Source organism: Bufo gargarizans, chromosome 5 (genome assembly GCF_014858855.1).
Source record: "Bufo gargarizans isolate SCDJY-AF-19 chromosome 5, ASM1485885v1, whole genome shotgun sequence".
Lineage (NCBI taxonomy): Eukaryota > Metazoa > Chordata > Amphibia > Anura > Bufonidae > Bufo > Bufo gargarizans.
The window spans coordinates 204,464,837-204,485,010 of NC_058084.1; positions in this window are offsets into that span (position 1 = coordinate 204,464,837).

Consider the following 20,174-nt stretch of genomic DNA (forward strand, 5'->3'; position numbering starts at 1 on the left):
GTCCGCATGTGTTTTGCAAAACACATGCGGACCGCATGTGTTTTGGATCGGATCCGCAAAACACATGCGGACGTCTGAATGGAGCCTTACAGGGGGGTGATCAATGACAGAGAGGTGATCACCCATATACACTCCCTGTCATTGATCACCCCCCTGTAAGGCTCCATTCAGACGTCCGCATGTGTTTTGCAAAACACATGCGGACCGCATGTGTTTTGCAAAACACATGCGGACCGCATGTTTTGCAAAACACATGCGGACGTCTGAATGGAGCCTTACAGGGGGGTGATCAATGACAGGGAGTGTATATGGGTGATCACCTCTCTGTCATTGATCACCCCCCTGTAAGGCTCCATTCAGACGTCCGCATGTGTTTTGCGGATCCGATCCAAAACACATGCGGTCCGCATGTGTTTTGCAAAACACATGCGGACGTCTGAATGGAGCCTTACAGGGGGGTGATCAATGACAGAGAGGTGATCACCCATATACACTCCCTGATCACCCCCTGTCATTGATCACCCCCCTGTAAGGCTCCATTCAGACGTCCGCATGTGTTTTGCAAAACATGCGGTCCGCATGTGTTTTGCAAAACACATGCGGTCCGCATGTGTTTTGCAAAACACATGCGGTCCGCATGTGTTTTGCAAAACACATGCGGACGTCTGAATGGAGCCTTACAGGGGGGTGATCAATGACAGGGAGTGTATATGGGTGATCACCTCTCTGTCATTGATCACCCCCCTGTAAGGCTCCATTCAGACGTCCGCATGTGTTTTGCAAAACACATGCGGACGTCTGAATGGAGCCTTACAGGGGGGTGATCAATGACAGACAGGTGATCAGGGAATCTATATGGGTGATCACCCCCCTGTCATTGATCACCCCCCCCTGTAAGGCTCCATTTAGACATTTATATTCCAGACTTCTTCTCACGCTTTAGGGCCCCTAAAAAGCCAGGGCAGTATAAATACCCCACATGTGACCCCATTTCGGAAAGAAGACACCCCAAGGTATTTGCTGAGGGGCATATTGAGTCCATGAAAAATTGAAATTTTTGTCCTAAGTTAGCGGAAAGTGAGACTTTGTGAGAAAAAAACAAAAAAAAAAAAATCAATTTCCGCTAACTTATGCAAAAAAAAAAAATTCTATGAACTCGCCAGGCCCCTCATTGAATACCTTGGGGTGTCTTCTTTCCAAAGTGGGGTCACATGTGGGGTATTTATACTGCCCTGGCTTTTTAGGGGCCCGAAAGTGTGAGAAGAAGTCTGGGATCCAAATGTCTAAAAATGCCCTCCTAAAAGGAATTTGGGCACCTTTGCGCATCTAGGCTGCAAAAAAGTGTCACACATCTGGTATCGCCGTACTCAGGAGAAGCTGGGGAATGTGTTTTGGGGTGTCATTTTACATATACCCATGCTGGGTGAGAGAAATATCTTGGTCAAATGCCAACATTGTATAAAAAAATGGGAAAAGTTGTCTTTTGCCAAGATATTTCTCTCACCCAGCATGGGTATATGTAAAATGACACCCCAAAACACATTCCCCAACTTCTCCTGAGTACGGCGATACCAGATGTGTGACACTTTTTTGCAGCCAAGGGGGGCAAAGGGGCACACATTCCAAAGAGCACCTTTCGGATTTCGCAGGCCATTTTTTACACATTTTGATTGCAAAGTTCTTCTCACACATTTGGGCCCCTAAATTGCCAGGGCAGTATAACTACGCCACAAGTGACCCCATTTTGGAAAGAAGACACCCCAAGGTATTCCGTGAGGGGCATGGCGAGTTCCTAGAATTTTTTATTTTTTGTCACAAGTTAGCGGAAAATGATGATTTTTCTTTTTTTTTCTTTTTTCCTTACAAAGTCTCATATTCCACTAACTTGCGACAAAAAATAAAAAATTCTAGGAACTCGCTATGCCCCTCACGGAATACCTTGGGGTGTCTTCTTTCCAAAATGGGGTCACTTGTGGCGTAGTTATACTGCCCTGGCAATTTAGGGGCCCAAATGTGTGAGAAGAACTTTGCAATCAAAATGTGTAAAAAATGGCCTGCGAAATCCGAAAGGTGCACTTTGGAATATGTGCCCCTTTGCCCACCTTGGCTGCAAAAAAGTGTCACACATCTGGTATCGCCGTACTCAGGAGAAGTTGGGGAATGTGTTTTGGGGTGTCATTTTACATATACCCATGCTGGGTGAGAGAAATATCTTGGTCAAATGCCAACTTTGTATAAAAAAATGGGAAAAGTTGTCTTTTGCCAAGATATTTCTCTCACCCAGCATGGGTATATGTAAAATGACACCCCAAAACACATTCCCCAACTTCTCCTGAGTACGGCGATACCAGATGTGTGACACTTTTTTGCAGCCAAGGTGGGCAAAGGGGCACATATTCCAAAGTGCACCTTTCGGATTTCGCAGGCCATTTTTTACACATTTTGATTGCAAGGTACTTCTCACACATTTGGGCCCATTAATTGCCAGGGCAGTATAACTACCCCACAAGTGACCCCATTTTGGAAAGAAGACACCCCAAGGTATTCCGTGAGGGGCATGGCGAGTTCCTAGAATTTTTTATTTTTTGTCGCAAGTTAGTGGAATATGAGACTTTGTAAGAAAAAAAAAAATTAAAATAAAAATCATCATTTTCCGCTAACTTGTGACAAAAAATAAAAAGTTCTATGAACTCACTATGCCCATCAGCGAATACCTTAGGGTGTCTACTTTCCGAAATGGGGTCATTTGTGGGGTGTTTGTACTGTCTGGGCCTTGTAGAACCTCAGGAAACATGACCGGTGCTCAGAAAGTCAGAGCGGCTTCAAAAAGCGGAAATTCACATTTTTGTACCATAGTTTGTAAATGCTATAACTTTTACCCAAACCATTTTTTTTTTGCCCAAACATTTTTTTTTTATCAAAGACATGTAGAACAATAAATGTAGCGAAAAATTTATATATGGATGTCGTTTTTTTGCAAAATTTTACAGCTGAAAGTGAAAAATGTCATTTTTTTGCAAAAAAAATCGTTACATTTTGATTAATAACAAAAAAAGTAAAAATGTCAGCAGCAATAAAATACCACCAAATGAAAGCTCTATTAGTGAGAAGAAAAGGAGGTAAAATTCATTTGGGTGGTAAGTTGCATGACCGAGCAATAAACCGCTAAAGTTGTGGAGTGCCGATTTGTAAAAAAGGGCCTGGTCACTAGGGGGGTATAAACCTGTGGTCCTTAAGTGGTTAAAGGAAACAGAAAACAAGGTGGCAGACTATCTAAGCAGAAACATTCTAGATCAGGGAGAATGGTTTTTAAACCAAGAAGTCTTCAGCCAGATAATTCAGTTCTGGGGCCATCCTCAAGCAGACCTCTTTGCAACCAGGTAGAACAAAAAATGCAACCTATTCTTTTCCCTAAATCCGGAAGATTCCCCTGCAGGGATAGACGCCTTCTCCCTTCTGTGGCTAAATCAACTTCTGTATGCCTTTCCTCCTCTAAGACTTTTTCCAAGGGTATTACAGAAACTGAGGCATGAACAGACGAGGCTCATTTTGATTGCCCCCTTCTGGCCAAGGAGAACATAGTTCACCTGGTTGAGAAAGCTTTCTGTAACAGATCCCTGGATTCTTCCGGACAGGCAGGATCTGTTGTTTCAGGGTCCTGTCTTCCATCCGGAAGTAAGAAACCTTCATCTAACAGCCTGGTATTTGAAAGGGAAATCCTAGAACGCGCGGGTCTATCTAAGGAAGTTGTATCTACCCTATTATTGTAGGAAAAAAAGTCATCTATTCTCTACCATTTACCTCAGAATATGGAAGACATTCTTAAACTTCTCTAAAAACCTGGTAGATCCCTTGAGTTCTGCACCTAAGTCTGAAATTTTCGATTTTTTACAAAAAGGTCTCGATAAGAGCCTAAGACCTACCACTCTTAGGCCTCGTTCACACTTCAGTGTTTAGTCAGTGATTTCCATCAGTGATTTGTGAGCCAAAACCAGGTGCAACTCTAAACACAGAACAGGAGCAGATCTTTCCCTTCTACCTCATGTCTGTGGAGGCTCCACTTCTGGTTTTGGCTCACAAATCACTGATGGAAATCACTGACCAAACACTGCAGTGTGAAAGAAGCCTTAAGGTACAAGTTTCTGCCCTTAGTGCTTTTTTTGATTTCCTTATTGCCAATCATCCATGGATTAGGAGATTCTTTAAAGCGATTAGTAGGATTAAACCTGTGATCAGATCCTCAGTTCTACCGTGGGCTCTTAATCTAGTTTTGTCTAGAATGATGGAGCCTCTTTTCGAACCACTGCAGGATTTATCTATTAAAACTTTGTCTTTTAAAACCGCTTTTCTGGTGGCGATTACCTCTGCCAGGCGCGTGGGTGAGAATTCAGCCTCGCCTCCTTCACACGACCATATGGCTTTTTCAGTATTTTGCGGTTCGCAAAAAACTGATCCGCAAAAATTATGGATGACATCCGTGTGCTTTCCTTTTTTTGCAGAATAGAACATCTGGCCGTTAATAGAACAGTACTATCCTTGTCCGTTACGCGGACAATAATAGGACATGTTCTATTTTTGAACGATACGGAAACGGAAGGCATAACGGAGTACCTTCAGTTGTGTGTTTTTGTATTTTTATTTTTGACATTTTTTTTTTTTTTTTTTTTTTGCGGATCCATTTATATGAATGGTTCCATGTACTGAACGCAAAAAACAGAATAAGCCTTATACTAACATCCTGGAGGACAGAGTACTCATTAAACCAGATCCTTCTTTTCTACCTAAAGTGGTCGCCCTGTTTCATAGGACCCAAGACCTTGTTCTTCCATCCTTGAGTCAGTCCCCAAAGAACGAGGAAGAGAGGAGGCTCCATTGTCTAGACCAGCAGTCCCCAACCACCGCGGCTCAGGACCGGGCCCTGGAAGATTGTTTGCCGTGTCGCAGCGATCAGGGCAGTCTTTAACGCGGTACTAATAAAGCGCTTCCATTATGGAAGCGCTTCATTAGTACAGGAGGACCAGGAAGCGGTGAAGGATCTGTACTCGCCGCTTCCTGGTCCTCAGCTTGGCTATGAGCTGCGCACTGTGACATCACACTGTCCGCTGCGATACACAGCCGACAGCAGGGTTAAGAGGATCGCAATGGTGACCAGGAGCAGGAGAGGCAAGTAGTGTTTTTTTTTTTTTTTTTTTCTTGCCTGGGGGCTCACATAAGGGGCTGATGGCTGACCTAAGGGGCAGATTGTTGTCACATGTACTACACAGCCAATACTTGACAGAAATTACTGCAGCTCCTTTAATGTTGCTGTAGACCTTTTTGTAGCCTCCAAGACCAGTTTTCTTCTTGTCTCATTATCAATTTTGGAGGGACGTCCAGTTCTTGGTAGTCACTGTTGTGCCATATTTTCTCCACTTGATGTCTTCACTGTGTTCCATGGTATAGCTAAAGCCTTGGAAATTTCTTTTGTACCCTTCTCCTCACTGATAAGGTACTCCCTGATGTCCCGATACTTTAGGACACAGGGCGTTCCTGTTGAAATCATTCAGCAGGCACTCTGTGAAAATGCCGAGGGGGGTGCTGTGATTCCCCCCCCCCCCCATATTGGCGATCGTAGCAAACCGCATGTCAATTCAGACCTGCGGTTTGCTGCGTTTCCAGGTTATTCGGGTCTCTGATGACCCGATAACCCGGAATAGGATGGTGATCGGTGGTGTGAGAATACACCACCAATCACCATCCTTAGATCCTGAGAGGTGATGGTGACATCACCTCTCAGGATCGCTTCCAATTGGCTGCATGGGTGGGGGTTAAACTTCCCCCAGCTCTGCTCTCCTCCTCCACACTGCGTCCTGGAGCCGTGGAGAGAGGAGCCTCTGGGATCTGTGCCCTGCACCCCCCATCTGAGCCACCACAGTGCCATCTGGCACTAAAAAGGTACTTAGGGACAGCTTAGATTAGGCAGGGAGCGTTTAGGGGGGAATTTATTTTTTTTTCAGCATCAACCTGATCAGGTGTCTGGGGTCCAGAGCACACTCAGCTGTGTGACCCTAGACCCCCCAGGGGTGCTGCAGCTTGCCCCCCCACACAATTTTTTTGGGGGGCGCAAGCGTATATATATATTTATTTTATTTTTTTGTGTGTGCGTTTGCTGACTGTGGCCGGCACTCTTAGGCCCCTTTCACACGGGCGTTGCGGGAAAAGGTGTGCGATTTATTTTTTTTATTTTTTTTCCGCGCGAGTGCAAAATATTGTAATGCGTTTTGCACGTGCGTGAGAAAAATCGGCTTGATCTTTTACCATGGTGATGGATCATGTGATGACCGGAGTGACGTCACCACAGGTTCTTTTCCTGCACACAGCAAAGAAGAAGACAGAAGAGAAGCCGGCTGTGCGATCAAGTGGATTAAAGGGCTTCTGTCACTCCACTAAACTCATTATTTATTTATTTTTGGTCTCCCTACAATCCTTATGCTGCGATTTCTCAATATATATAGCTATTACACTGTTTGGTTCAGTAGTTCTATCAAAAAACTGACTTTTATATTATGCAAATGACCTCTCTAGCAGCAGGTAGGGCGGCTACGTGCTGCTAGCAGCCGCATCCTCCATTCATGATGACGCCCCCTCCTCATGTTAAATTGACAGGGCCAGCGGACGCGCTCGTCCTCTGACTGGCCCTGTCTGCGTTTTAAATCTTGCGCCGGTCTTCAGTTGGCGCAGGCGCACTCAGAGGAGGACGCTCGCTCGGCCGCTCCCTCCTCAGTGCGCCTGCGTCGGGTGTACATGTGACGTCATCGGCGCAGGCACACTGAGGATGGAGCGGCCGAGCGAGCGCCCTCCTCTGAGTGCGCCTGCGCCAACTGAAGACCGGCGCGAGATTTAAAACGCAGACAGGGCCAGTCAGAGGACGAGCGCGTCCGCTGGCCCTGTCAATCAACATGAGGAGGGGGCGTCATTATGAATGGAGGATGCGGCTGCTAGCAGCACGTAGCCGCCCTACCTGCTGCTAGAGAGGTCATTTGCATAATATAAAAGTCAGTTTTTTGATAGAACTACTGAACCAAACAGTGTAATAGCTATATATATTGAGAAATCGCAGCATAAGGATTGTAGGGAGACCAAAAAAAAAGAATGAGTTTAGTGGAGTGACAGAAGCCCTTTAAGGTGAGTTAAATATTTTTTTTAAAAATTTAACCCCTCCGGCGCTATTGTACTATGCATTTTGTATTCAGAATGCTATTATTTTCCCTTATAACCAAGTTATAAGGGAAAATAATAATGATCGGGTCTCTATCCCGATCGTCTCCTAGCAACCGTGCGTGAAAATCGCACCGCATCCGCACTTGCTTGCGATTTTCACGCAACCCCATTCATTTCTATGCTGCGATTTTCACGCAATGCACAAGTGATGCGTGAAAATCACCGTTCATGTGCACAACCCCATAGAAATGAATGGGTCAGGATTCAGTGCGGGTGCAATGCGTTCAACTCACGCATTGCACCCGCGCTGAATACTCGTCCGGCCACTGTTAGCGCATCACCCACCCCACCGCTGATCAGAGAGTTTGAATATTTATTTTTATTTTTTACCTTTTTTTTTTTTTTTTTGTGCATTATTTTTTTTTTGTGTAAATGTTTTTTCTTTTGTTTTTTTGTTAGGTTTAGGGTAAGTACGCAAACACCTGTGCCCCCACACGCACACTAAATAATGTTCTCCACACACACACACTCTCCTATGACCCACCAGATGTTCTCGGCCGAGGAGGCATACGCCCTGCTTGCCTCCGACTCCGAGAGCCCCAGTGAGGACGAGGATGACCCCACTTTCCTCTTGTCATCCGCGTCCTCATCATCTAGTGATGATGATGAGCCCCCAAGGCGGCAGAGACCCCACCAGGCGGAGCAAGGGGACCCCCATGCCAGGGACCCTGTGGCCCACACTAGTACGAGCAGCTCTGGGGCTCGTACTAGTTTTCCGGCCCACCAGATAAGTCCACCTGAGCCCCCTACCGGTGAACTTGCATGGTGTACCCCAGAGGATTTTGAGCCTGTGATTCCTGATTTTGTTGGCCAATCAGGAATCCAGTACAATGGGGTGGTTCTATAAACTACAGAATTAGGGCAATAAATATTGAGCTTTGTTTGCCATATAGGGAGAGTTCCCATCCCCATATTAATAGCAAACCCAGAAGCCTCACCAATAATTAAAATTCTCCCTCAGAGCGCCCTAATTATTACCAGTGACCCTGATAGTGACAATGCTCCCCCAGAGTGCCCCTGATAGTAGTAGTGCCTCCTATAGTAGAAATTATTTTCCCCACAGTTCCCCCAGTAGTTATTAGGGCCCTATAGTGACTGTGGTAGTTATAATGTCCCCCTATAGTGTTCCCAGTAGTTATAATGCCCAATCCCCCTTTAGTGGCCCAGTAGCCATAATGCCTTCCAAAAGTGCCACCAGTAATAATAAACCCTTGTAGTGCCCTCGGTAGCTATAATGCCCGCTATAGTGCAGCTGGTTATCATGCACCCTACAGTGCCCCTAATAGTTATAATGTTCTTTTATAGTGCCCCAAGTAGTTATAATGCCCCCTATAGTGCTTCCAGTAATTATCTTGCCCTATACAGTGCCCCACTATTTATAATGTCCCCTATAGTGCTCCAGTAGTTTTCATGTTCCCCTATAGTGGACAAGTAGTTATAATGAGCCCCTATAGTGCTCGCAATAGTTATAATGCCCCTTTAGTGGTCTCAGTATTTCTTATGCCTCCAGTAGTTATAGTATCCCCATTGAGCCCAATAGTATCCCAGTACTTATAATGACCCCTATAGTGGTACAGTACTCATAATCTCTTCCCTCCTTACTGCCCCCAGCATTATATTGTCACCCAAAGTGGAGCAGTACTTATAATCTCTCCCCTCTATAGTGCCCCATTAGTAATAATGTCACCTCTAGTGGCACAATATTTATAATCTCTCCTCTTCATAGTGCCCGCAGTACTTATAATGTCCCCTATAGTTACAATACCTGCCTCATAGTGCCCCTTATACTTATAGTGTTCCCTATAGTGGCCTGGTACTTATAATGACCCCTTTAGTGGCTCAATCCACCCCTATGGTGATCCAGTACTTATAATGACCATTATAGTGGTCCAGTGCTTCTAATCCCTCCATAGCATCCCCAGTACTTATAATGACCACTATAGTGGCTCAGTATATACAGTCCCTATCCTATAGTGCTCCTAATAGTTATAATGCCCCCAGTAGTTATTTTCTATAGTGGGCCAGTGCTTATAATGACCCATATACTGGCCCAGTACTTCTAATCTCCCCATGGCACCCCCAGTACTTATAATGACCCCTATAGTATCCCATTACCTGTTATCCCCCACCTCATATTGCTCCTAATATTTATAATGGCCCCCAACAAATGACAAATAAAAAAAAGATACTCACCTGACCCTCCACAGGCCTCTTCCAGCCTCCACCTGTGTTGCCTGTATCCCAGTGCACATTGCCTTTGTTATCGTGCTGCCTGCGCCATTCTACTGCCTCGTCGGCTCCAGGCCTAGTTCCTGAAGTCCATGAGGGTGAACGGCAGAGACTGGAGCCATTGGTTTTTGTACTCGCCGCAGTCGTCAACTGTATCATCATCATGAGTTATCTGTGACTGATTATGTCAGTGACAGCAGTACAGAGCACCGGATCGGGATTGAGCCATCAAAGGGTTCTCCGATCCAGTTGTAATTTTAATAGTGGTAGTGTGCAGGTAGGTGCACTGCTCCATTCTCTTCTATGGGGCTGATGTACTGTAGACAGTGCTCCCTCAAACTAATGAAATGAATGGTGCAGAGGACTGACATGCATATTACTGCTCCATTCAGTCAGGAGATTAAGGGACCACCCGTTTTGTGGTCACATTCCACAGCATTCTGCAATTTATCACCTATCCATGCTGTGGATAGTTTTTTCGTGGGATAACCCATAGACTAGAATAGGGTTTACTAATAATACAAAAACTACACTTCAGCACCCTCTAGTGGTTGGCTCCGGAAATAAAAGGCACAGGCTATAGTGCAGGTGTGCACAACCTTTTTTAGTCTGAGTGCCGCATTGTCATATTGCGGCACTCAATGGGGCCACCGAAAAAAAAAAAATGTTGATCAGGGCTCATTTACATTGGCCTATTACACCAGTGAATGGTAGCACATCCGTGATTATACAGGGAGATGCGCTGATGATTATCTTACATTTTCATCCTGATAAAATATGCAAATCATCTGACAAATGAGTGATTGCTGATTGCCTCTGAACACTTGTTCCCGGTAATTGTCCTGAATATTGTGCAGTATATTAGGGGCTTAAAGGGATTTGCCATTAAAAAAGATTTTTTAACAAGTTCCTGCAGCATGGCCCCTGAAATAGAAGATTCATACTTACCTGCTCCCTGCCCCTATTCGGTCCTCTGCACGGCCCTCCGCTGGTCCTGGCGTTGTTTACACCTGGCAGTGCATGGGCATAGTCACATGCACCTCTCCAGCCAATGACTGGCTTCAGCAGTGATGTGGCCACAAGCAGCACCTCACCACTTAAAGGGGTTCTGCCTCCTTCTCAAACAGCTGATCGGCGGGGGTCACGAGTGTCGGACCCCCGCCGATCAGAAGCTGATGATCTATCCAAAGTGCAGAACCCCTTTAAGTCAGTCATTGGCTGGTGCGGTGTGTGTGTCCATGACCAGCCGGATGTAAACTGCGCTTTCCTTCACTGCAGAGGACGTCGCTCACTGGTTATTGCCGACTCCTGCCAATCCAGCTATAGGCGCCCTGCAGTAACCAGTAAGCACTTTACCTTACTGGCGGGGAAGACGCTCATTTGTTAACACTTTAATGAGCAGGCCTGAAAAGGACTTGATGACCAGACACTATTTTCTGATTTAGCACAAGTGGTTCAAACTTTTTTATTTGTTGGACTGCCAAAATCATTTTTGCAACTTATTTTTTTTTTTCACGTGACACATAGGGCTTTTTAATATATTTTTTAGTTCTATTTGGGGGGGGGGGGGGGGAACTGTACAAAACATTTTTTAAAAGTCATATAGCTCCTTATTTTCAAAATTATTATAATTAGTTCCCTATTTCGTTTTGGTCATTTTGTTATATAACATATAGTTTCGGATGAATGGGGCAATAATGGCCACGGTTTTGATTGGTGCGGGGGATTTTTCTTTTATGTAATCAGGGTCTACTAAGGGCTCATGCCATTGTGCGGCCGTTGCGTGCATCGGGGACCGAAAATTGCAACATCCGTGCAGTGGCCAGGACGGATCAAGACCCAATCAACTTGAATGGGTCTGTGATTCGTCCGCAGCGTAAAAAAAATAGAACATGTTCTATTTTTTTGTGGTGCGGAGGCATGGACAGAAATGCCACGGAGGCACTCCGTAGTGCTTCCGATCCGTGCTTACGTTCCGCACCTCCCAGATTGTGGACCCATTCAAGTGAATGGGTCCGCATCCGTGATGCGGGGTGTAAACGGCCGGTGCCTGTGTATTGTGGACCCGCTGTATGAGGGCCCGGGAAACGACCGTGTGCATGAGCCCTAACACTGCAGCCCTGTACTCCTCTGCCCCCGAGGCAAAACAGCATAGCAGTCACTGAATGGGTCTTTGATCCGTCCGCACCGTAAAAAAATAGAACAATTTTGTGGTGCGGAGGTACAGACAGAAACACCACCGAAGCACTCCATAGTGCTTCCGTGGGCTTCTGATCCGTGCTTCTGTTCCGCACTACAGCTCCCGGATTGGGGACCCATTCAAGCGAATGGGTCCGCATACGTGATGCGTGGTGCACACGGCCGGTGCCCGTGTATTGCGTGCCCGCTGTTTGCAACGACCGGGCGTTATAAGCACTGGTTCAAACCACCTCTGCTCCGATCCTCCAGGCCAAGCTTTCTTTACAAGCCTGCAGTGGTGACATGGCCATACAGGGCGGAGGCTGCAGCGGTCGCATGCACTATATGGACGTGTCATCGCTGCAGTCAAGAAGGTGATGTCATAACTGGAGAGGTAAAGCTGCGGCAGAAGGGGTTTAAACCAGTGATTATAACTTTTATTATTTTAACACCTTGCCTGCCTTGCTCCATTTTTTTGCTTCTGGACAACCCCTTTAAAATAATGTGGATGTTATATTAGGATCCATGTGACACAGATGCCAAATATGGCCAGACAGATAATATCTGAGGATCTATACAAATATATTCACAGAAATATTCTACATATACAATGAAGAATAAATGATATTGGTCATCATGTTCATACAATATGCAAATACATTGGGGGAAATTTATCAAACTGCTGCAAAGGAAAACTGGCTCATTTGGCCGTAGTAACCAATCAGATTGATCGTTTCATTTTCCGAAGGAGCTCTGAAAAATGAAAGGTGGAATCCAAATGCTTGCTATCAGCAACTAAGCCACTTTTGATAAATCTCCCTCATGGTGCTGCTAATATTCCAGCATGCAACCAGTGGGCCCGTATCTCTTCCCGTTACAGCATTCACCAACAGGTCAGAGGCCTGGTTGATGACTGTGGAGAAGCTGTAGTTTTTATTGCTTCCATTTTGTGGTATATCAGTCTTTTTGATAATTTTCTGTTCAATTTTCTTTGGGTGGAGGGGTGTGACAAGACAAAATAACAGCAAATCATCTATGTACAGTCTATGTACCATAGAATGCAGTATAAGACTAGAACAGTCTATGGTATTTTGACAGGTTTCCTGTTTTCCAGGCTCCTGATATTAATGACCTATCTTCAGAATATGCCATGGCAGCGTGCACCTGCGCACTGGGATGTTCTGACTAACCCCCTTTTCTTTGCAGATTTACAGTGCTGGAGATGTGTCACTCCGGCAAGTCGTGCACTCCTGATTAGCCTGTCTTCCCTATGGGCTGATTTTAATTAGTCTCAGTATATGGCCTCATGCACACGACAGTATTTTTTCACGGTCCGCAAAAACAGGTTCCGTAGGTCCGTGATCCGTGAACGTTTTTTCGTCCGTGGGTCTTCCTTGATTTTTGGAGGATCCACGGACATGAAAAAAAAGTCATTTTGGTGTCCGCCTGGCCGTGCGGAGCCAAACGGATCCGTCCTGAATTACAATGCAAGTCAATGGGGACGGATCCGTTTGACGTTGACACAATATGGTGCCATTTCAAACGGATCCGTCCCCATTGACTTTCAATGTAAAGTCTGGAGTCCCTTTTATACCATCTGATCGGAGTTTTCTCCAATCTGATGGTATATTTTAACTTGAAGCGTCCCCATCACCATGGGAACGCCTCTATGTTAGAATATACTGTCGGATATGAGTTAGATCGTGAAAACTCATTTCCGACAGTATATTCTAACACAGAGGCGTTCCCATGGTGATGGGGACGCTTCTAGTTAGAATATACTACAAACTGTGTACATGACTGCCCCCTGCTGTCGCACACTGTGCCACCAACGAATTATTACAATAGAGGGAGCAAGGGGAGGGGCGCACACTGTGCCACCCACTAATTATTACAATAGAGGGAGGGGGGGAGGCCGCACCGGCCACCAATGATATTCAAACTGGGGAGGGGGGGGGGGTCTGCCCCCTGCTGCCTGGCAGCACCCGATCTCTTACAGGGGGCCGTGATCAGCACAATTAACCCCTCAGGTGCCGCACCTGAAGGGGTTAATTGTACTATCATATCCCCCTGTAAGAGATCTGGGCTGCCAGGCAGCAGGGGGCAGACCCCCCCCCCCCAGTTTGAATATCATTGGTGGCCAGTGCGGCCTCCCCCCCTCCCTCCCTCTATTGTAATAATTAGTGGGTGGCACAGTGTGCGCCCTTCCCCTTGCTCCCTCTATTGTAATAATTCGTTGGTGTTGTACAGGGGGGCAGTCTTGTACACAGTTTGTAGTGTAGTCTAACTAGAAGCGTCCCCATCACCATGGGAACGCCTCTGTGTTAGAATATACTGTCGGATATGAGTTTTCACGAAGTGAAAACTTAGATCTGAAAAAGCTTTTATGCAGACGGATCTTTGGATCCGTCTGTATGAAAGTAACCTATGGCCACGGATCACGGACACGGATGCCAATCTTGTGTGCATCCGTGTTCTTTCACGGACCCATTGACTTGAATGGGTCCGTGAACCGTTGTCCGTCAACAAAATAGGACAGGTCATATTTTTTTGACGGACAGGATACACGGATCACGGTCTCGGCTGCAAAACGGTGCATTTTCCGATTTTTCCACGGACCCATTGAAAGTCAATGGGTCCGTGAAAAAAAAAAGGAAAACGGCACAACGGCCACGGATGCAAACAACGGTCGTGTGCATGAGGCCTAAAGCTGGGGCCTGCTCTCACTACATTCATTGGAAGCTGTCTGGCACCAGGAAAGGTATGGAGTGGGCTTGGCATGCATGTTGGTACCTGCATCCCTTGTAATGGAGGCTATTATGGCACCAAAAATGGTAAAAGGCAGAGTGGAGCCAGCATGCATGTGGTTCCAACACTCCCTGAACTTTATGGCGGCCATTATGGTGCATAACAGGTAGTATTTAGTGTTGGGACCCATTTTACAGAGATCACCTTGACGTCCGGCAGACGGGCTCAGATGGTTTTGTACAAAATGCATTGGCCAAGCATTTCACTTTATAAATAAGCGTAGCATTAGCACTATAATATTTTTTGTTACTATGGCATTATTGTACTTTATCTGATTTGCAGGGTGCTGCTGCATTGTCTTTTTTTTCTTCTATCTACAGAATAGGTCATCAATATGTGATCAGTGGGAGCTAGATAAACCGCACACCCACAGATCAGTATCCCCTGCGGCCTCTGACACTTGAACAGGAAGCACAGCTCCGTTTGAAGTGAGCTGCAGTAACCCGGTATCACTAATTCAAGTACCAGAGGCTGCTGGGACCAGCTGATCATGAGGGTGCGGATTGTCTTGCCGCCACTGATCAAAAAGTGATGACCTATCCTACAGATGGGTCATCAATATCAGAAGCCTGAAACCCTTTTTTAATCCATGCCACAGGCAGTCTGCTATGCCAGTCCTCAGAGCCTTCATAAGTCCCCAGGCTTCCATAGCAATTGATCACAGGGGCTCTGATCGGATTACATAACTTTTGGCATCAGGGATTAGATGACCGGGATCAGAATAATCTCTGATCCCAGTCACTGCCAGCGGGTATCTGCTGTATTATACAGCCAGCACACGCCATGTATGTGATTTAGCGTTAAGGGCTTAAAGCGAACCTGTTAGCACATTTATGGTGTCCTGTTTGACTGCAACAGGAAATAGTGATAGACACGTTGACTTCAGTCGTTTATATTTAAATATGGTTCCATACCAAATACACTACTGGAAAATGAAAAAAGGACACATGGAAAATCTAGTTGAGCTGCCGCTTACAAAGTATAAACTGCTAGAGATGCTTGGTCAATCATCTCACAACCAAGGTGGTGCAGCCTTTATTTTGTGTTCTGCAGCTGGGTATATGTTGAGGCGGCAGGGTCACATTAATACTGGGTGGCATCTCCCCTTGTGATAAAGGCTGGACCTCTGGCATGGTAATGGTCACACATGATGCTGTCATTTCAAGCTCTTTAAACTTGAACTTCTAGTTCAGCCAAGGTGGTTGTTGGATGCTGTGCAATGGGAGATCCTTTGCCCCATCCAGTTTCAGACATTCTTGATCGGGGAGAGATCTGGCGATCAAGGTGGCCAGGGGAGCTGCTGAATATCCCAAAGAACATGTGTAGTATGGGCAGTGTGTGGATGGGTTATTTTGTTGGAACACCACGTCTCCTGAGTCAAAAAAGGCAGTAAGACTGGGTCCACAATGTCCTGGACATACCAAAGGCTGGGCAATGTTCTCTCCACGAATACCAGACTGGAATGGTCATAATAGCTAGTGGCACAGCTCACCAGATGTTGGTCCTGTGTGTTCCCACACCATACATGATGGCAGTAGCTACTCTCCAGCCCTCCTACGGGTGACGGACCAAAGGGTCATAATAAATAAAAAAAGCAACAAATTATGTCAGCATAATCCATTATTGTGGATATTTATTAGTCTGTATGCAGTTTTTAGTCATCTTTTTGAGACTTTAAGAAACACAGTACAACTATACAGACATATAATTAAATATAGTACAGGAGGCACAGTACAATGACAGACATATGACACGTCTCCTCATATGCTAGGGGCACAGTACAACTAAACAGACATAACTAAATATAGTACAAAACTCAGTACAGGAGGCACAGTACAATCACACAGACATATGATATGTCTCGTCATATACAGGAGGCACAGTACAACCACACAGACATAGGACACGTCTCTTCATATACAGGAGGCACAGTACAACCACACAGACATATGACACGTCTCGTCATATACAGGAGGCATAGTACAACCACACAGACATAGGACACATCTCTTCATATACAGGAGGCACAGTACAACCACACAGACATATGACACGTCTCTTCATATACAGGAGGCACAGTACAACCACACAGACATATGACACGTCTCTTCATATACAGGAGGCACAGTACAACCACACAGACATATGACACGTCTCTTCATATACAGGAGGCACAGTACAACCACACAGACATATGACACGTCTCTTCATATACAGGAGGCACAGTACAACCACACAGACATAGGACACGTCTCTTCATATACAGCAGGCACAGTACAACCACACAGACATAGGATACGTCTCATCATATACAGGAGGCACAGTACAACCACACATAGGACACATCTCTTCATATACAGGAGGCACAGTACAACCACACAGACATAGGATACGTCTCGTCATATACAGGAGGCACAGTACAACCACACATAGGACACGTCTCTTCATATACAGGAGGCACAGTACAACCACACAGACATAGGACACATCTCTTCATATACAGGAGGCACAGTGCAACCACACAGACATATGACACATCTCTTCATATACTAGAGACATAGTAATGAACCATGAGATATAGAACAACTACACAGGAGGCACAGCACAACTACAATGGACATAGCAATGCATGTACAAGAAGCATAGTATAGCTCACATAAAGCAGATATGTACAGGAGACATAGCCCTGCGCGCACAGAGGACACGGTGATGTATAACCCGCAGTAGGTAAACCCAGGCTGACGTCACAGCACGGAATACACAATCACACGTGAGCTATTGCAAGTTGTCACTGAAAGACTACATCTCCCAGAATCCCCTGCGGCGCCCTCCTTTTGATTGTCCCTGTTGCCTGGGTAACAGGGAAGATGGCGGTGAGCGGTTGATCTGTTGAAAGTGAGGTGAGCGGCAGCTGGATGGCAGAGTGTAACCGGGGGCTTCTGACATTCTGACGTCATCCAGCTAACATCAGTGCGCAGCGGGAGCCCGGCAGGTATATGACGTAGCACAGCCTATGTCGTGTCTTGTGCCCTGCTCATACTTGTGTGTAGTGTGCGGATCTCCCTGCTATATATATATATATATATATATACCTCCGTATACCTATACACACCAGTATATACTGCATGTCTGGACCTCTCCGGAGCCCGGCAGGTATATGACGTAGCACAGCCTATGTCGTGTCTTGTGTCCTGCTCATACTTGTGTGTGTAGTGCGGATCTCTCTGCTATATATATATACCTCTGTATACCTATACACACCGGTATATACTGCATGTCTGGACCTCTCCGGAGCCCGGCAGGTATATGACGTAGCACAGCCTATGCCGTGTCTTGTGCCCTGCTTATACTTGTGTGTAGTGTGCGGATCTCCCTGCTATATATATATATATATACCTCCGTATACCTATACACACCAGTATATACTGCATGTCTGGACCTCTCCGGAGCCCGGCAGGTATATGACGTAGCACAGCCTATGTCGTGTCTTGTGTCCTGCTCATACTTGTGTGTGTAGTGCGGATCTCTCTGCTATATATATATATACCTCTGTATACCTATACACACCGGTATATACTGCATGTCTGGACCTCTCCGGAGCCCGGCAGGTATATGACGTAGCACAGCCTATGCCGTGTCTTGTGCCCTGCTTATACTTGTGTGTGTAGTGTGCGGATCTCCCTGCTATATATATATATATACCTCTGTATACCTATACACACCGGTATATACTGCATGTCTGGACCTCTCCGGAGCCCGGCAGGTATATGACGTAGCACAGCCTATGCCGTGTCTTGTGCCCTGCTTATACTTGTGTGTGTAGTGTGCGGATCTCCCTGCTATATATATATATATATACCTCTGTATACCTATACACACCGGTATATACTGCATGTCTGGACCTCTCCGGAGCCCGGCAGGTATATGACGTAGCACAGCCTATGCCGTGTCTTGTGCCCTGCTTATACTTGTGTGTGTAGTGTGCGGATCTCCCTGATATATATATATATATATATATACCTCCGTATACCTATACACACCGGTATATACCGCATGTCTGGACCTCTCCGGAGCCCGGCAGGTATATGACGTAGCACAGCCTATATCGTGTCTTGTGTCCTGCTTATACTTGTGTGTAGTGCGGATCTCCCTGCTATATATATACCTCTGTATACCTATACACACCGGTATATACTGCATGTCTGGACCTCTCCGGAGCCCGGCAGGTATATGACGTAGCACAGCCTATGCCGTGTCTTGTGCCCTGCTTATACTTGTGTGTGTAGTGTGCGGATCTCCCTGCTATATATATATATATATATATATACCTCTGTATACCTATACACACCGGTATATACTGCATGTCTGGACCTCTCCGGAGCCCGGCAGGTATATGACGTAGCACAGCCTATGCCGTGTCTTGTGCCCTGCTTATACTTGTGTGTGTAGTGTGCGGATCTCCCTGCTATATATATATATATATATATATATACCTCTGTATACCTATACACACCGGTATATACTGCATGTCTGGACCTCTCCGGAGCCCGGCAGGTATATGACGTAGCACAGCCTATGTCGTGTCTTGTGTCCTGCTCATACTTGTGTGTGTAGTGCGGATCTCTCTGCTATATATATATACCTCTGTATACCTATACACACCGGTATATACTGCATGTCTGGACCTCTCCGGAGCCCGGCAGGTATATGACGTAGCACAGCCTATGCCGTGTCTTGTGCCCTGCTTATACTTGTGTGTAGTGTGCGGATCTCCCTGCTATATATATATATATACCTCCGTATACCTATACACACCAGTATATACTGCATGTCTGGACCTCTCCGGAGCCCGGCAGGTATATGACGTAGCACAGCCTATGTCGTGTCTTGTGTCCTGCTCATACTTGTGTGTGTAGTGCGGATCTCTCTGCTATATATATATATACCTCTGTATACCTATACACACCGGTATATACTGCATGTCTGGACCTCTCCGGAGCCCGGCAGGTATATGACGTAGCACAGCCTATGCCGTGTCTTGTGCCCTGCTTATACTTGTGTGTGTAGTGTGCGGATCTCCCTGCTATATATATATATATACCTCTGTATACCTATACACACCGGTATATACTGCATGTCTGGACCTCTCCGGAGCCCGGCAGGTATATGACGTAGCACAGCCTATGCCGTGTCTTGTGCCCTGCTTATACTTGTGTGTGTAGTGTGCGGATCTCCCTGCTATATATATATATATACCTCTGTATACCTATACACACCGGTATATACTGCATGTCTGGACCTCTCCGGAGCCCGGCAGGTATATGACGTAGCACAGCCTATGCCGTGTCTTGTGCCCTGCTTATACTTGTGTGTGTAGTGTGCGGATCTCCCTGATATATATATATATATATATACCTCCGTATACCTATACACACCGGTATATACCGCATGTCTGGACCTCTCCGGAGCCCGGCAGGTATATGACGTAGCACAGCCTATATCGTGTCTTGTGTCCTGCTTATACTTGTGTGTAGTGCGGATCTCCCTGCTATATATATACCTCTGTATACCTATACACACCGGTATATACTGCATGTCTGGACCTCTCCGGAGCCCGGCAGGTATATGACGTAGCACAGCCTATGCCGTGTCTTGTGCCCTGCTTATACTTGTGTGTGTAGTGTGCGGATCTCCCTGCT